Source organism: Lithobates pipiens, unplaced genomic scaffold (assembly GCF_037356315.1).
Source record: "Lithobates pipiens isolate NorthernLeopardFrog02 unplaced genomic scaffold, aLitPip1_a1.2 Scaffold_1, whole genome shotgun sequence".
NCBI lineage: Eukaryota > Metazoa > Chordata > Amphibia > Anura > Ranidae > Lithobates > Lithobates pipiens.
This window is the reverse complement of record NW_027507685.1, coordinates 219020067-219039655: the sequence shown is the minus strand read 5'-3', so window position 1 is coordinate 219039655 and position 19589 is coordinate 219020067. Positions and strand designations below refer to the sequence as shown.

Sequence of the window (19589 nt, the reverse complement as noted above, 5' to 3'; positions counted from 1 at the left end):
AATTACAGCTGAGAGTTTTATTTTTTGCTAAACAAACAAAAAAAGATGCAAAATAAAAAAAAAATTTAAAATCATGTTTCATAGTTTGTTATAAAATTTTGCAAACAGGTCATTTTTCTCCTTCATTGAAATGCGCTGATGAGGCTGCACTGGTGGGCACTGATAGGCTGCACTGGTGGGCACTGATAGGCACAGTTAAGGCGGCACTAATAGGCACAGATAAGGTGGCACCGATAGGCACAGATAAGGCAGTACTGATGGGCACAGATAAGGCGGCACTGATGGGCAAAGATGGGCACAGATAAGATGGCACTGATGGGTGGCACTGATGGGTGGCACGGATGGGTGGCACTAAGGGGCACTGATAGGTACCACTGATAGATGGGACTGATGGGCACTGATAGGTGGCACTGATAGGTGGCTCTGATAGGTGGCACTGCTGGGCACTGATGGGCGGCACTGATGGGCGGCACTGATGGGCACTGGTAGATGACACTGATGGGCACGGATATGTGGCACTGGGGTGCAGTACTGTTGTTGAGGCAGATTATGGGCACTAATAGGTGGCACTGTGGGCACTGATAGGTGGCACTGTGTGTACTGATGGGTGGCACTGTGGGCACTGATGGGTGGTACTATGGGCACTGATGGGTGGCACTGATGGGGGGCACTTTTTTATTATCTAGGTGGCACTGGCAGGGGGCAGGTGGGCACTGATAAGCTGTCAGCGCGAGGAGGAAAAATAGCCGATTACCGGCTCTGTTGTGTCACATGATCAGCTGTCATTGGCTGACAGCTGATCACGTGGTAAGGGGTCGGGATCGATTTGATTCAGGCGAGTCTCATAGACTCGCTGATCACAGAGCGCGCCGCGCGCTCCCCTCAGGGGGGTCAATAGACGTAGTCCCGGCAAAGCAGGTCCATGCTGTAGCCGTCATTCGGCTATAGCGCGGATCTCTAGTGGTTAAAAAAGGGCACTGTTTATGTGATGTAATGTAATGGATATTTGTTTCATATGCTAATGTCTTGTTAAAGGTATATAACCATTGTTTTTGTTTCTAGGCAAAAAAATTTAATGTTTATTACTAAATTTGATTGGTGTTTTATCCCTCAGATTCGATAATTGGGTTTCTTGGCTTTCAGTACAAAAGGAACGGTCCTGATGTTGAGCATGGCAGAAGGTAACAAGGGAGCTGGAAATCAGGATGTCTTAGGAGGAGTGAAGTGGACAATTTGGGGGATCTCAAGATCAAAAGAGGTCAATCCAAATATCTCCAACGAAGGTTTCTTAGTGGGAAAAGTTCATTCAGGTACAGTCTAAGCCCTTGTACACACAGTCGGACATTCCGACAACAAAATCCGTTGGATTTTGTCTGACGGATTTTGTCCGAAACCTGTGTTGCATACACACGGTCGGAAAAAGTTGTCGGAAAATCAGATCGTTCGTAACGTGATGTAATTTAGTTACGACGGGACTATGTTCAGGCTAGTAGCCAATAGCTTTGGTCTAGGAATTTGATCTGAGCATGCGTGGCACTTTGTCCAATCGGAATTCTCTACACACAATCGGACAAAGTCTGATTGGATCATGTTGTCAGAAAATTTTATAGCCCAGCTCTAAAACTTTGTTGGTCGGATATTCCGATGGAAAAAGTCCGATAGAGCCCAAACACGGTTCGATCGGACATTTTCCGTCGGAATGTCCGACCTTGTGTACAAGGGCTTAGGACCACAGCTTTAGTAAACTCCACCCTCTTGCCATCCTGATGTGGGTAGCTATTAAGAGACCGTTGTAGAGTATTGTGCACATTTAAAAGAGGACCCTAGAATTATATTTTTCTTTTTGTTATTGTGGGGAAAAGCCTCTAAAAAAAAAAAATTTGGAGAAATAAATTGCAGTCGGGTTTGACTAAATTCTAAAAGTTTTTGGCAACCATTGTTTTATTCTCTCCTTTTTTTTATATTTTTTTGTACCCGACTTGTACATTTTTAATGACAGTGATCCTGTTCACCTGTTGATCACTAATATGGGAGAGGAGTTACCTATTTTGATGTTTTTTTTCCTCTGTTTTTGCTTAGTTGCTGCTGTAATGGCGGCAATGCATTATTTTTCAAGGCACTTTATAATAATTTTTCAGGACAGTTATATATTGTTTTTTGTTTTTATGAATGCAGATTCAATGCTCTTTGACATCTGGGTTAAAGTAGCATTAAACCTGTATGGGTTTTTTTTTTGCATATTAAATTTTTTTCTCTTCTTTCTCGTTCCTACTTTCTCTATTTCATATTCTTGTCTTTAATTACTTTAGGTGATGGTGCCAGTCCATTAGCTGATAATGTTCTTCTATATCTTTAAAAACCCACTTTACTCGTCCACATTACACCCCTTATAAGTATTTAGTCTTAATGGCCAACCCGCTGGTCCTGTCTGGCATTCCTCCAATAACTGTGCACTGACATTCTACTTGTTATTTTGTATTCATGCATAAATGTCCGGAGGCCCGCCCAACCACCACCGGAAGACAACCAAATAATTTCTTGAGACAAATGTGTCACGAATAAGACTCTCCTGAACTTTCCTTCACCATGCTGAAAAGTGCTATCTTGTGGTCCGATCCAATCATTACAAGCATTACACCATATTTACAGGACTAGATATGCCGGGGATCCCGCCATCAATGTTGGTGTTCCACTCTTCCAAGGCAGAGGGGCGATGAAACATTGCAGTACAGAATTCAGAGAGCAAAAACAGTTTTTGCTCTGTTTTGCTGTTTTGCAAAACAGACTGTTTTGCTCTCTGAACTTTGTAATTATGTAAGTGCAATATATTTCCTTTTAATCAAGTTTTAAGGTTTTACACTATGGAGCGTTTTATATCTTCTATATACTATGATATCCATGGATGTCCTGACTGTTTGTGAAGTGGCTCATCTGATCCTCCGTTATAGGGGATCGTAGCAGTCCAGTAAGAGTCCATTTCTGCTGGTTTGGTGGTGAAATCTACACATCTTATTGGGTCTTGAGTGCGGGGACGACTTCCTTCACGATTTATGGACTTTATTTCACAGTTCACCGTTTAATTTTGTTTAGTTCACAATTCTTGATCTTATTTTATGCACTTATGAATTGTGTATATTTTACTTTGTATTATTTGATTGATATATTCACAGGCACTTTATTGGTGAATACATATGTCTATGACAGACATACACTGATTATGCACATGTGATTTTTGTTTTCCGTAAGATTTGTCACATTTCATAAGATTTTTCACATTATATGACCAATGGGTGGTTTATATATGGGATTTTGTTCATTTGAGTTTTAGAAGCACATGGCTAGGGCGATTCTATAGTCTTTCCATTGTTTTGAGTCATATTTATGGGATATGTGAGAACCGCGGCTTCCTAATTATTGAATTTTGATATTTATTATACCTGAGCGCAGTTTTTTACATTTTTCTTCTTCTTTAATATGTAATTTCTGGACGGCTGACCATTACCATCACATATTTTCCAGGTCGCTGGTAGTTTATAGAGTTCCTCATATACTATGCGAGTACACAAAATTATTTTTATGCATAGACTCAATTTCTAGTCAAATTAAAAGTCATCTATATTTATATCCAGAGGCGTTGTTAGGGGGTGGCTATTGAGGCCAGAGCCCCTAATAGGGGGCCCACAGTCCCGAGTCCAGGGCCAGCCCTACTGTGAGAGTGTCATGGGCTGCGTGACACAGTGCTGTCCCGCAAAGCCATGGCACTCTAACTGAATCTGCACTCAAAGCTTCACTGATAGCTAGAGCCAGGAGATGAGTGTGAGAGCGAGTCTCCTCCCTTGCACAACCCATGTCATAGAGTCGGGAGGAACTTTCTCACACGAGCTCCTGAGCTAGGGAGGCGGCAGGTGAGTGCAGACCATGGAAGAGGGTGGAAACTATACTAACCTAGCTTGTCTTCTGTATAGGAAGCCTCTCTGTGTACACTAGCCTCTCTGTATACCCTATCCTCTCTGTATATCCAGCCTGTCTGTATACCCTAGCCTCTCTGTATACCCTAGCCTCTCTGTATACCCTAGCCTCTCTGTATACACTAGCCTCTCTGTATACACTAGCCTATTTGTATACCCAGCCTCTCTGTATACACTAGCCTCTCTGTATACTCACCCTTTCTGTATACACTAGCTTCTCTGTATACCAAGCCTCTCTGTATACACCAGCTTCTCTGTATACCCATCCTCTCTGTATACGCTAGCCTCTCTGTATACACTAGCCTTTCTTCTATATACCCTAGCCTGTCTTTTATATACCCTAGCTTCTCTGTATGTAACAATCCGCATCTGGTGGCAGGTGATGTGGAAAGTGACAAGCCGCATCTTGATGCAACGTGACAAGCTCTCTGGTGACCCCGATGTAAGGGGGGCTCTCTGGGGACCCAGATGTAAGGGGGAGGCTCTCTGGGGACCCTGATGTAATGAGGGGGCTTACTTTATTTACTTTGCTGCTATGGGCTCTAGCCCCAGATATTTTGTAGAACTAGCAACACACCTGTTTATATCTAAGTTGGTTTGTTTGATCCGTAGATCATTGTCTCTAGCAGTATAACCCACATTCACCTTGGTGCTCACTATTGTTTTCTCCACACGCCACCTCCAGTATTTAGGTTTTTATTTGGATGACTGAATAATATGCACACTTGCTTAGCAAAACTGTTCAGCTGGTAAAGCCTTCAATTTATTTGGTGGTGGATTCACAGGGTCCTTTTTGATTATAGAAGACTGGGTGTCCTCAATAGTGATGGACGAACTTCTGACAGGATGTTTCGCGAATGCGAACCGCGAACGCGGCCAAAAATTCGCAAACAGCAAAGTTCGCGGCAGACCCCATTGACTTTAATGGCAGGCAAACCTTAAAAACCTCCAGGTCATATTTTCAGCCACAAAATACTTACTAGCTGTGCACACATAGTCCCACAACATGGACACTGACATAACAAAAGTATTAAGTGAATCTGGGATCGACAACGACAAGCATTCTTTTTTTATCTGTGAAAATTTGACAATTCAGGGAGCGCATGAAGGCCATGGAGAAGAGGCAAGGTCAGGCCAGGCTATGAAGGGGGTGCAGGAGATGATCAGTGCCACAATCAGGGCAGCGCAGTCCTGTGCCAGTGTCCCAGTGTTTGAGCCCCTCCCTCTGCCTAGCCCTTACCCCCACCTATGCAGGGCTCCACTGCGGTGGTCCAGAGGTGCCAGTCCAATGCTGATCCTCAGCCATGGCACTGGCACTGCCTGCTGGTTGGCTTCTCCACTGCTATCTCCCTCACTGACACCAGCACTGAGATAGAACACTGACACCAGCACCGCGATAGAGACCGAGCACTGACACCAGCACCGAGATAGAGAGCACTGACACCAGCACCGTGATAGAGAGCACTGACACCACACCAGCACCGTGATAGAGAGCACTGACACCAGCACCGTGATAGAGAGAACTGACACCAGCACCGAGATAGAGAGCACTGACACCAGCACCGTGATAGAGAGCACTGAGACCACACCAGCACCGAGATAGAGAGAGAGAGCACTGACACTAGCACCGAGATAGAGAGCACTGACACCAGCACCAAGATAGAGAGAGAGCACTGACACCAGCACCAAGATAGAGAGCACTGACACCACACCAGCACTGTGATAGACAGTACAGAATATACTTTGTATCTTTGAAAGATAATATATTATACGTGTACAACCCTATATACTGTACACCTATACCAGTCCTTAAAAGGACCTTGATAGAGAGTACAGAATATACTTTGTATCTTTGAAAGAAAGTATATTATACGTATACAACCCTATATACTGTACACCTATACCAGTCCTTAAAAGGACCTTTGTGGACCTAGTAGCTAGTGATTTGCAGACTGTCCCTGCTCCAAACACCAATCTGTCCCTCAGTCCCTACACTGATAAAAGACAGCTGCAGAATCGGTCAGCAATCAGCTCAGCAGCACAGCAGTCAAGTATAATATGCTTTCTATATTTGAAAGAAAGTATATTATACGTGTACAACCCTATATACTGTACACCTATACCAGTCCTTAAAAGGACCTTTGTGGACCTATTAGCTAGTGATTTGCAGGCTGTCCCTGCTCAGAACACCAAACTATCCCTCAGTCCCTACACTGATAAAAGACAGCTGCAGAATCGATCAGCACTCAGCAGCACAACAGTCAGCAGTGCACCATAATATACTTTGTATATTTGAAAGAAAGTATATTATACGTGTACAACCCTATATACTGTACACCCATACCATTCCTTAAATGGACTTTTGTTGACCTAATAGTAATAGCTAGTGATTAAACTGACTGTCCTTGCTCCACACAGCGTCCTGTCCCTACACTGACAAAAGACAGCTGCAGAATCGGTCAGCAGTGCACTCAGCAATCAGCAGCACAGCAGTCAGCAGCAGTGTACCAGAACCCTATATACTGTACACCTATACCAGTCCTTAAAAGGACTTTTGTGGACCTAATAGTAATAGCTAGTGATTAAACTGACTGTCCCTGCTCCACACAGCGTCCTATCCCTACACTGACAAAAGACAGAATGTAAAATGGCCACCAGATCAGGTCTATTTATAAGGTAGGGGGTGTGTCCAATTGTCCATGTGCTGAAATGTCTCAATTGGCATTCCTGTACCCCATGATGGATGTGTCATCATGGGTCAAAGTTCTTCACAATGTAAACGCATATGCCCACCGCGCGAACAGCGCCAGAAGTCCGCCGGTTTGGTGAATTGCGAACTAGCAAAATTCACTGCAAACCGACCGCCGGGCGAACCGCAAGGCCATCTCTAGTCCTCAACATTCACTCCCCTTCCGGAAGCACCATGGAAGAGACTGTCATTTATTTCCCACCATTGTTTTATCCTGTTGACTTTTTATTTGGCAAATTTCATAATATATTTTTTTGTATTTTTATATACATTTTTACCCATTTTTTGGCATAGTATTGGTTCACTCATCAATTTTTGTTGCACCATTTACGTCATTTACATTATGTCACTTGTGTATTAGATCACATTTATTCACATATTACTGTCAGTGCAGCTTTTTTTTGCTTAGTTTTTTTATATATTGGTGCCTATAAAGTCCATGTTTTTCTGTTGGATATTGTTTGGTTTCATACTGTCTCTGGGCATACCACCATGCCTCCTGAGGTTAGGGTGGTGTTACATAAAAAGGCCTAAAAAAAGAAAAAAAAAAAAAGAAAAAGAAAATCAGTGCAGCTCCCACATTTAAGGTTTTCTAAGCTGCAATATATTACATTTTTTTTTTTTTTGTCATTTAATACATCTATTAAAAAAGACGTGCACTGAATTTTTTTATTGCAATTACTAGATATTCATACAACACACAGTATAAGTAAAAAAGAGATACAAGGTAAAAAAAAAAGTTGCTTTATTCTTTAGAAAATTTAAGCATGCAGCTAGTGAACAGGAGAGGAGCAGATATACACTCCTCAAGGGTGGGGAAAGACACACCCCTTGTAGCTCCAGCCTTATGTGATTGATCGATCATTCATTCCTGCTTTTGACGTCAAAGATCACCAATGATGTTCAGTTTGCAAGACTTTGTCTGATTACTGAGTTTTTATAGCTGCGTATGTGATCACATCCTCCGTGTTTCTGGTTCTTGGATGCCGAGTTGCCTTCTTTGTCAGGATTTCTGCATAAAATAGGCTCTGATCACCCTGTGTGTTCTCCTCCTCATTAACCTATCACAGATGAAAGAAACAGAAAAGACCTTAATCACTTATTTACTGTGCTTTCACTTTGATAACATTTCAGTAAAAATGTATCACTTTTCTGCAAAATGTTGCCTATAGGTAGATTGCACTGGTGTCAATGAGGAAAGAGAAATTATGATGCTTGAGGTCGTTAATGGTCTTGAATGTGTCTTGTGTATCTACAAAATTTCTATTTTTGTATGTTCCAGGGTACAATTTTGTGTTGACTGATGTGTTCTTAACAATAGGTGTGTAAAAAAATGATCTTAAGAAATTTAAATACATGGCACACTGTAGAGTTTTTTTTTTACCAATTTATTGTTATTTAACCTTTTGTGCCAATTGATGCCTAGATGCCCAGGCCAAATTAAGGAGCATCAGGATGCTTTGCCAATAACTCTAATGCCTTGTACACACAGTCCGACATTCCGACCACAAAATCCGTCAGATTTTTTCCAATGGATTTTGTCCTAAACTGGTGTTTAGGACAAAACACGGCGTGGGGGTCCCCCCAAAGTCCATATCAGACCCTTATCCGAGCACGCAGCCCGGCCGATTAGGAAAGGGGGTGGGGATGAGCGGGCGGCCCCCCTCCTGAGCCGTACCAGGCCGCGTGCCCTCAACATGCGGGGGTGCTTTGGGGAAGGGGGGCTGTGTGGCTCCTCACCCCAAAGCACCTTGTCCCCATGTTGAAGAGGACAAGGGCCTCTTCCCGACAACCCTGGCCGTTGGTTGTTGGGGTCTTATCAGAATAATAACTATTAAGGTTTATGAGGTTTTATATTTCTTCTGAATGTGATACCACGTTGTGACGGATCTTGGATACCCCTGCTGAGCATCTCCACCAGACCTGTGTCTCCTGTCCTCTGAGCGCACCCGCAGCCTGCAGATTCGCCATAACCAGCCCTTAACCCCTCAATCACGAGACAAGCCACACAGGTATTGAGGGTAAAACATCCAGAGCATAAACTGTTTATTAAAAACCAAACATGCACCTTTAAACACAGTTGGGGACACTCCTCTTAGCCTTCTCATAGAGGGAAGGAATAACCAATGGAAACTCAAAACTTGTATATTCAAACAACTACAGTTGAAACATATGAAGAGATTATGATAAGCAGGCAGCCCCTCCTTACACATCCCCTGCTGAGAGGTGTCTCCAGACCTTTGTCTATGTGCCCTGACCCAACACAATTAACACAGCAACAAGGGGGGGGGAGAAGAGATGTAGCATTACATTACATTATCTCAATGCCATTTTGTCCCCAAATCTTGTAGCCCCACGCTTTGGGAATACCGCCTTCTTGTATATGCCTTTATCAGCTAAAAGTACATTGTGGAATAAAAGTATATATTTAACCCAGCTGGGCCAATAGGTTTAGGTAGCCAGAAACGACTCCAGGAGCCCAGCCACAGATACCGCGTTCACCCGATTCTGATGAACCGGCGACCGCTGACACAAATCTCTGGAGATAGCATTTTCTCCAGGTGGTGGGAGACTGCAAATAGCCCTCCAAATCTCACATTCTCTGCTGGGCCATAGTCTGTGAGTAGAAGGGGGGCCCACAGCCCCTTGCAAAACACACAGTGACAGTGGGTTTTGTCACACACGTATTTATCCTAAATCTCATCTGACTACTATGTTTATATGCAATATATTTTTTAAAAAGTCAAAACCATTGAAAAGGGACTATATAGCCTAACCAATATCTTTAACTGGTTCCTGACCGCCGGCAGTCAAATGACGGCCAGGCGGCACACCTATTGCGGCGGGAAGCCGTCATATGATGGCCTCCCGCCCGTTTAAACAGGGAATGCGCGCGATCGTGCGCACGCATTCCTGTTTCTTTGGTGGCGGCGTGTCACGGAGACACCGCTCGCCATCGCAGGGGGTGAACAGCCATTGGTTATGGCTGTTTACCACGCGATCGGCCGTGATGAAGTCGCGGCTGATCACAGATGGTCACACCCCGGCTGTGCGCGTCGCATGCGTGCGATCGCGAGCGCGCTGCGCGTGCACGTTGGTGGCGGCGTGTTCCCCGGGAACACTGCTCGTCACCAACGCTGGTAAACAGCCATTGGCCGGCTGTTTACCCACGTGATCGGATGTGATCCTTTCACAGCCGATCACTAAAATGTAAACAAACCGCGGTAACGAGATGTTACTGGGTTGTTCTCCTCCTCACACACCGAACGTGTGTAAGGAGGAGATTGCGGTAACATCTCGTTACCACCTAGTGTACACCAATCACACTGATTGCCCCCCCAATAAAGAGGACCTGTCACCACCCCTCATAGTACCTGTCAATCACAGTCCATCAGAGTACCTGTCACAGTCCATCAGAGTATTTGAGTACCTGTCACAGCCAATCAGAGTACCCGAGTACCTGTCCTAGTCCATCTGAGTACCCGAGTACTTGTCCCAGTCCGTCAGAGTACCCGAGTACCTGTCCCAGCCCATCAGAGTACCCGAGTACCTGTCACGGCCCATCAGAGTACCCGAGTACCTGTCACGGCCCATGAGAGTACCTGTCACGGCCCATCAGAGTACCCGAGTACCTGTCACGGCCCATCAGGGTACCCGAGTACCTGTCACGGCCCATCAGGGTACCCGAGTACCTGTCATGGCACATCAGGGTACCCGAGTACCTGTCACGGCACATCAGAGTACCTGAGTACCTGTCACGGTCCATCAGAGTACGCGAGTCCCTTTCACAGTCCATCAGGGTACCCGAGTACCTGGCACAGTCCATCATGGTACCCAAGTATCTGTCACGGTCCAACAGTGTACCCGAGTACTTTTCACAGCCCATCAAAGTACCCGAGTAGCTGTCACAGCCCATCAGAGTACCTGTCACAGTCCATCTGAGTACCCGAGTACCTGTCACAGTTCATCTGACTACCTGAGTACCTGTCACAGTTCATCTGAGTACCTGTCACAGTCCATCTGAGTACCCGAGTACCTGTCACAGTTCATCTGAGTACCTGTCACAGTTCATCTCAGTACCCGAGTACCTGTCACAGTCAATATGAGTACCTGTCACCGCCCTTCAGAGTACACAAATACCAGTCACCAAGCCATCAGAGTACCTGTCACCAGGCCATCAGAATACCCGAGTACCTGTCACCAGGCCATCAGAGTACACAAGTACCTGTCACCAGGCCATCAGAGTACCCGTGTACCTGTCACCAGGCCATCAGAGTACCCGAGTACCTATCTCCAGCCCATCAGAGTACCCGAGTACCTATTTGCAGCCCTATTTGCAGCCCTCATAGAATATACGTTGGGGTGTTTGCTTTCCAAAATGGTATCATTTTGTGGGTAATTTCACTGTCCTGGTGGTCCAGGACCTTCAAAAGTGTGATAGGTAGGAATGAAATGAGATGTGTCATTTATGCTCCTAGAATGCCTGAACGTACTACTTCAATGTTCGGCCTCTCTATGTGACCAGACTGTGTAAAAGTCCTACACATGTGGTATCGCCATACTTGGGAGGAGTAGCAGAATGTGTTTTGGGTTGTAATTTTTGCTATATACATGCTATGTGTTAGAAATATCTTATAAATTGACAATTTTGTGTAAAAAAAATGTGTTTTAATTTTTTTGCACATATTCCAAAACTTCTGGAAAAAAATGAACCGTTCAAAAGACTCATTATGCCTCACAGATTATACGTTGGGGTGTTTGATTTCCAAAATGGGGTAATTTTATGGGCAATTCTATTGTCCTGGTACTCCAGGGCCTTCAAAAGTGTAATAGGTGGTTGAGAAATGAGATGCGTCATTTTTGCTCGTAGAACGTCTGAAGGTACTACTTCAATGTTGGTGCTCTGTATGTAGCCAGGCTGTGTAAAAGTCTCACACATGTGGTATCGCCGTACTCTGAAAGAGTAGCAGAATGTATTTTGGGGTGCAATTTGTTGTATGCATATGCTGTGTGTGAGAAATAACCTGATAATATGACAATTTTGTAAAAAAAAAAAATAAATAATAAAAAAAAATCTTCATTTTGCAAAGAATTGTGGGAAAAAAATGACAACTTAAGAAAACTCATCATGCTACTTACTTAATACCTTGGAATGTCTACTTTGTAAAAAGGGGTAATTTGGGGGGTATTTGTACTTTCCTGACTTGTTAGTGTCTCAAGAAATGAGGTACACCTGATGTACTGAAGGCCTGATCAGATGTGATCAATTTTCAGTGATTGGCACCATAGTTTGTAGACTCTATAACTTTCACAAAGACCAAATAATATACACTAATGTGGGTCATTTTTACCAAAGATGTGTAGCAGTATAAATTTGGCCAAAATGTATGAAGAAAAATTATTAATTAGCAAAAATTTATGACAGAAACAAAGAAAAAGGCATTTTTTTCACAAAATTTACGTTTTGTTTTATTTATAGCACAAAAAATAAAAAACTCACTAGTGATTAAATACCACTAAAAGAAAGCTCTATTTGTGTGGAAAAAAGGACGCAAGTTTCATATGGGTACAGTGTTGCATGACTGAGTAATTGTCATTTAAACTGTGAGAGCGCTGAAAGCTGAAATCTGGTCTGGTCAGGAATTCACCAAGGGGATATGTTTTGCCTTTTGTGGTAAATTGTTTTTGTCTGTGTTGAACACATTTAGAGGTTAGACAGTTGAACTTGCAGCATTGGTACATTCCATTGATGTCCAGGAAAGTGGGAGTAGATTTTGATTTGGCTTTGTGAAGTTTGAGTTTACTGGGGGCTAGTTTTCTTTGAGATTTAGGGCCTTTCTATATGTAATTTTTGGTAAATGACTGAGACAGTTTTGAAGATGGGGTTCTTCTCATAATATACCCCAGTGTTTTTGAAAAATGTGTTCCATCTTTTTATGCTCTGTGTGGAACTGTGTGATGAATCTGGGTGTCTGGGAGGATGAAGTGGAGTGGTGATGATTGGATCTGGGTATTTCACAGAGAAAATAGTTATAGGCACCCTGGACTAGAAGAGCAAGTTAATCTTTTTCAAGAAATTTCTTCTTGAAGGGGTCACTCTGTTCGGTGTAATCCTCTAGCCGGGTGCAGTTGTGTTTTAATTGACAGAATTTACTTTTTGGTATGTTGGAAATCCATCTCAGATGGTGACAGCTACAAAAAGGGAGATATGAGTTGCCTGCAGTTGGTTTAGTATAGTTCTTGGCGTTAATGGCATTGTTAGTATGAATTAGTTCTAGACCTAGAAAGGCTAGAGTGTCAGGGTCACAACTGAAGTGAAGGATAGGCCTAAGATGCTAGTGTTACAGTAGGCCACAAAGTCGTCGGCCAAGGGCCGTGAACCGTCCCAGTTGATGACTATGTCTATAACGTGGAACAGGGGGTGTTTGTGTTGCGCTTCCTTAGTACCAAATGAACTAACACAATAAAAAAATATATATATATATATATACAAATGAATATCAAGGCAAAAGGTGCAATAGTGCTTGTAAGCTAGAACAGTGCTTAGTGCTTATGGAATTGCATTAAAAGTGCATTTGTGCATTGCATCAAACAACTGATTTAAAGTGTCTCTGTGCATCACTCAGGTGTCAAAACCAAGAATATATGTGCTAAATACATACAGTGTGTGTAACAACTCAAAAGAAAAATGCAGTATATAAAAGAATATATCTGTGATATAAACGCAGAAAAAATTCTGTGATATAAATGCAGAAAAAATTGATAAAAATTTGATAAAAAAAACAAACAAAAACCAATAGCAGCAAATCAGTGAATCTCAATAAAGTGTCCCATACATAGTCCAATCGTGCAATTTGGATGCAATATCACAATCAAAGTTAAAGTGTAAGGTGCCAAGCCAACTCTCTTCCTGTGTTCCGTGCCAGTGCTGGTTACACTAAGTAATTACCTCACTGCTGCGAGGTGTGCAGCGAAAAAACAGCTATAATGCAGGAGATACTTGGAAGGGTCAGGGGGATAACTGCAGAGAGGACTTCTGACGGTGCCAAAGACTCATCCAATCTCCTCGTGGTTGTTACCAGCGAAAAGGCTCAAAGGGACAGGTAAAAAGCATCCACCATAGTGTAGTATTTAAAATAAATGATTTTATTAAAACATAACTTTAACTACTCACAAGAGGAAAAACGAATGAGGCACACAGCTAGCAACAGATCAATGAGCGTCTTGCTCGGATGTAAACGTCACTTCCGGTTTCCGGTTTTGGAAACTGCATTTTTCTTTTGAGTTGTTACACACACTGTATGTATTTAGCACATATATTCTTGGTTTTGACACCCGAGACACTTTAAATCAGTTGTTTGATGCAATGCACAGATGCACTTTTAATGCAATTCCATAAGCACTAAGCACTGTTCTAGCTTACAAGCACTATTGCACCTTTTGCCTTGATATTCATTTGTATATATTTTTTTATTTTTTATTGTGTTAGTTCATTTGGCACTAAGGAAGCGCAACACAAACCCCCCCTGTTCCATTTTCTGTATTATTGAGAGTCAACTCATAGAGTGTTTGCTGCCTCCATTAGAACAGAATTTTACCTTCTGACCATTTTTTGGCCATATAGGGCGGGAGACTTTGATATATATATGTCTATGACGTGATGTCTAAATCTAAAGTATTTAATTGGAAGCCCAAAACATCACATCACATACCCCCCTTATTCCCTCCCTTTTACTCATCTAGTCGGCAACCTCCACTTGCCTACATATGACCTTCTAGGCTCCAAAACCACTGGGGACCTAGCTCCACCTACCCATCCTACAGGGGATCACAACAATATCCCATCCCTTCCCCCCATAATAATCTCAAAGGGGAACACTCTATCCGCTCTCATCCAGGTAGAACGTTACCCCCGACTTCCCACCCTAAGCCTAAAAGGATCAGAACCCAAAAACGTACCCTCCCTACCACTAGCGTAGTACCCCAAATACCCCCTAATAATACAGAGTCCATCATTCACACCCCAATTATCTCTACTAGCTCATGCCACAGCAATTCAAGCCCCCCGTCTCTGGTAACCCTAGACACTGAGACCTCTAGGTCGGTATCCTCTGAAGTAGAACTCAGCAGGGAGCAAACCATCATAACATTGCAGGGTAACCCATCTACTATAGACATGCCAGATGCTATACCTATTACAGATTCTTCTTCTTATTTTTTAGTAAAAATCCCCCTACCTGCACAAAAAGGGAAGTTAGAAGACGAGGCAGATGAGGAGGGAGATGAAGACAAAAAGAGAAAAGGGAAACTCTCCAAACGATAAAAATATTCAATATATCCACACTATCACTAAGCTCGGAGGATATATCACCATTAAGCAAAGGCCTCAGCTTTGCCCCCTCAGTCCGCCCAAACCCATTCACCCTATTCGCAGATCTCAACAAATTTGTTTGCAGTCTAACAGTCAAAAGATTTTATAGTATTTAATCTGCTAAAAACAATCTTGTAAAGGAGCCTGAACCAGATGCACCCTTAGAGGAATCCATCACTGACCCTGGTCTGGATGCCTCCTGTCTAGTTCAGGATCTATACACTGGGGATTATAATGATGTTAGATATGCATAATTTTAACAGAACGTCTTCCCACTTCTCCACCTGTTCAACATATCTCATTCCGACCAAAATCCATATTCAACCCCACCCATATTAAAGGCACACATAGTTTCTACCAAGTCATCCTCTCCAAAATCAAACACATGTGCAACCAGCCCCCAACCACTTCACATAAACACAACCTCTCACTGTCAGAAAGGGCTTGCCTCAAGGCCCTAACCCAAAATAATGATACTATCATCAGATCTGCTGAAAAGGGAGGGGCAATTGTCATTCAAAATAGGGACGTATATATGTTAAATAAGCTCACAGACTCTTATCTGACACTAACACTTATACCCAATTAACCCATGATCCACTATCCCAATTCACTTCTGAAGCCCATTCTTTGGTCAATAAGGCTGTCCAAGAAGGAATCATTGAAAAATCCTAAGCCGCATTCCTATGACATGAAAATTACCATACACCATATTTCTACCATCTCCCCAAAATTCACAAGGGTTTGACTGACCGCCCCATAGTGGAAAGCGTTAACAATCCCTTTTCTGTGTAAATTGATAATTTACTTTCAAACTCTGGCTCAGAATTTCTGTGCATACATTCAAGATGGTATCCATTTACTCAAACCCCTCCAAAACTATTGCTGGCAACCCACCTACCTCTGGTCATCCCTTGATGTTTGCCCATTGTGCACATCAATCCCCAACGATATCGGTCTAGAAGCAGTTCAACATTTTCTTTTCCAGGACCCTCTAATCAACCCCAAGCAGGCAGAATTTATCCTAGAATCCACAAAATAATGTGCTAATCTCATGTTCATCCCCCTAGTCCGTAAAAATGAATTGTAATGCTATGTTACATTATTTACTCTACTTCACCTCAACTGAATTTATTTTTTTTATAGGAGACTGCTGAAACTTTTTAGGGGCAAGCTCAGCCAGCACACTTTGGGGTTGATTTACTTAAGGCAAATAGACTATGCACTTCTACACCTTATTCACCTAGCTGAAAGTGAACATTCAATTTGAATGCCCTTTTAGAAATCAATCCCATTGGTTTCTGTAAATAACAGGCTTCTTTCAGTGCAACTTAGGGGTTGATTAACTAATGGCAATAGACTGTGTACATTGCAAAGTGGAGTTGCTCCAGTGCTTTATGTAACATACCTTATCCTTAGAGGCATGGGTACCTGTAACGAATAACAAAGGTCATTTAATTACTTTTCTATACCAAAGTTCTCTCTTATTAAATACATGATACAGCTAACAAAAAACTTATATCCAGATACATATACAGTATAATAGAAAAACAGATTTCTTTTTTTGTTCGGCGTATAGCTATGTATATACAAAAGCAGGAGGCTTGCACGTCTAGAAACTCTAAAATGAATATTGACAGGAAGGGGTTAAATTCCAGCCAATCATTGTTATCCACTGTTATCATTGTATCTTTCACTGTATTACATAATCCACATCTATGGTGTGCTGCAAGTGCCTGGGTTTTGCCTTCGGATGTTCAATTTGTTCGTCTGGGGGCTGATTTACAGGAACTGGAGCAATCGTTCATCAGGTAAATTCAAAAGAGGTATTTTAGTTAGTGAATATATCTGGGGAGCTGAGCTAGTCCCCTACTATAAAAGTAAGTTCCCCCTTCCATAAAATCCATGGTTTCTTGTGCCAACTCCTCCTCACACCGATTGCATCACTACTTCATAAAAGTTTTATCGAACCACAGACAGCATCTGCTGGGAAAAGGGGACTCTGTGATTAGGGACTCTATGAAGGGGGCACTGATGCATGTATCACCCTCTAGTGCTAGATTAAGGTAGGAAAATGTACTCTTTGACTCATGGTAGTTGTGTGAGTTATTGGGTTGGGTTATCAAAGGTCGAGCTAGAGGACTCTACAGGTCAGGCCTCTGGTACCTCCTCCTGGTTCTAGAAGCTTAAATATCGCAGAGCCTGGGCAGTAGGGGAGTCGGATGGCAGATGGAAGGAGGAAGCAGTTTTGGGTAGACTGGGAGGGCACCCCCGGGGCTGAGAGAGGCTCTGCCTCCATGCTGGGAGCTGAGGAGAGACGGAGGACAGAGGGATCTCCACTACCCTACAGTCTCTGCTAGGAGACCCATGGCTTGCATGGAAGGACCTAGACAGCAGGAGGCCTGAACAGTAGTCTTTTCTGAAGCGGTATTCCCAGGTACAGTGTGAGTACCTTGATACCCCAATGGCCAAAAAGGGTTAAATCTGCCAGATGCAATATCCAGGAAGTTTTTCTGGGACTGTGCTAACAAGCTATTGCACAATCCTTTGTTCTGGGACATTCACCAAGCAGCTAGGTGGGCGGGTATTTTCATGAGAGGGGACATAGAGCTCCTACAAGCTGAGGCACTTTCAACAAGCAGCCAGGTGGGCTGGTATTTTCAAGAAAGGGGACATAGAGTTCCTGCAAGTTGGGCATCCCATAATCCCTATAACCTTTCCAAGTTATTTTCCTAATAAAACAAAAAACAGCTCATGGACTGATTCCTTGTCTTGTCTGGCTGTGCAAAAATCCAGCGGCTCCTTAGGGGGGAGCGCTACATGTATAAGGTGGAACTCTAAGGGAATAGGTGGGCTTTTGATGAGGTAAAATAATTTTGTGATGCAGGGACTCTGACATGAAGGATGGACTCTGATTTGATAGGGGGACCTCTGATGTGATGGGGGACCTCCGACATGATAAGAGGACCTCTGATGTAATAGGGGGACCTCTAACATGTAGGTTGTGGTTGTGTGTATCATCCAAGGCTCTGGTTTTCCATTGATGGTAAGAAACATTTACATTTTTTAGACTGGAGTGCCACAAGATTTTTCATGCTGTTAACCAATTGCTGTCCAGCATACGTATATACACATCCTGGACAGCAAGTGGTTATACCAGGATCATGGCTACATCTTTTCGAAAATAATTCAAAATTTTGTTTGCTTCAAACATTTGATTTTTAAATGGACTTTCCCAAATGAAAATTACATTCACTGTTAGCAATTGGTTCATTCAGGAAATATTTTCCATTCTGCTCCTTTGAATTTTCTCATCACTGCAGTTGAAAACAAATGTCAGTTTGATCTCACTAATGATTAGAAAATAAAATGAAAATTCTTAAAACTAAACAAATGTCACCTGAAATTATAATAGTGTATGGCCAGCCCTCAGCGACTGTTTTTTTTTGGGATGAGAGTCTATTGTAACACAGCTGGGTGGTAGTCCACCCTATTTTGAAGCCTATTAGAGCCTCTGGCTGTAATCAAGTGCTTCAAACCCCCCCTTTGGAATCCATGCACCCGGCACCCTGCAAGGGGCCGGACGTATGGATGGGGGGGTGACGGCGGTGCACCCTTAATGGACGGCCCCCCCTGTCAGCTTTGTTCTCTGAGGGATAACAATGATCTCTTTGCAGAGGTCCATGACAACTCCTATGACTACTGTTTTAAAATAAACAATGGTGTGTCTTTGCAGCATGCCAGCAGGGGACAGGCTTTTAACTCAGTAAGAAAATTTGCTTTTTGTTTTGTTGCACCTGGAATAAAGTAGTATATAACCAATTAGATTATTATTAATAGTACTATTATTATTATTATTATAAAGAAATATCCTTAAATTCAGACAAACCCAGACAGATCCTACCTTGGTGGCAATATTTAATGAGGGCAGCCAGCAGCACAATTATAACACACAACTCAAACCCTGCAATGCTGCCAAGGATGATCATTTTTGTGTGCTGGTCTCCATATGTGCCTAAAACAGAAGATTTATGTTAAAGCAGCAGACATCATACAAAGATCATGAAAATTTGAATATCAAGTATATGGTAACATCCTTGACTACTAATTTAAAGTGCATCTAAAGCCTAAATATGTTGTTGTTTTTTGGGCACTTAAACACCCTTAATAACCAGACCAATTTTCAGCTTTCGGTGCTCTCACATTTTGAATGACAATTACTCAGTCATGCAACACTGTACCCATATGAAATTTTTGTCCTTTTTTCACACAAATAGAGCTTTCTTTTGGTGGTATTTAATCACCTTTCGGTTTTTTATTTTTTGTACTATAAAAAAAAAAGACCGAAAATTCCGTAAAAAAAGGGATTTTTCTTAGTTTCTGTTATAAAATTTAGCAGATTAGTAATTTTTCTTCATAAATTTTGGCCAAAATTTATACCACTACATATCTTTGGTAAAAATAAGTACAAATTGGTGGATATTATTTGGTCTTTGTGAAA

At 42.5% G+C, this 19589-nt stretch overlaps 1 long non-coding RNA gene across 1 annotated transcript; it reads right to left on the bottom strand.

Annotated features, from left to right (window-relative positions):
- Positions 1-7445: 7445 nt before the first annotated feature.
- On the bottom strand, positions 7446-19097 carry LOC143988885 (uncharacterized). The gene is made up of 3 exons (XR_013276931.1): positions 18993-19097; positions 16497-16519; positions 7446-7778 (listed from the first exon to the last, which is right to left on the bottom strand). It is a non-coding gene; the product is annotated as an uncharacterized LOC143988885 (long non-coding RNA).
- Positions 19098-19589: the final 492 nt, after the last annotated feature.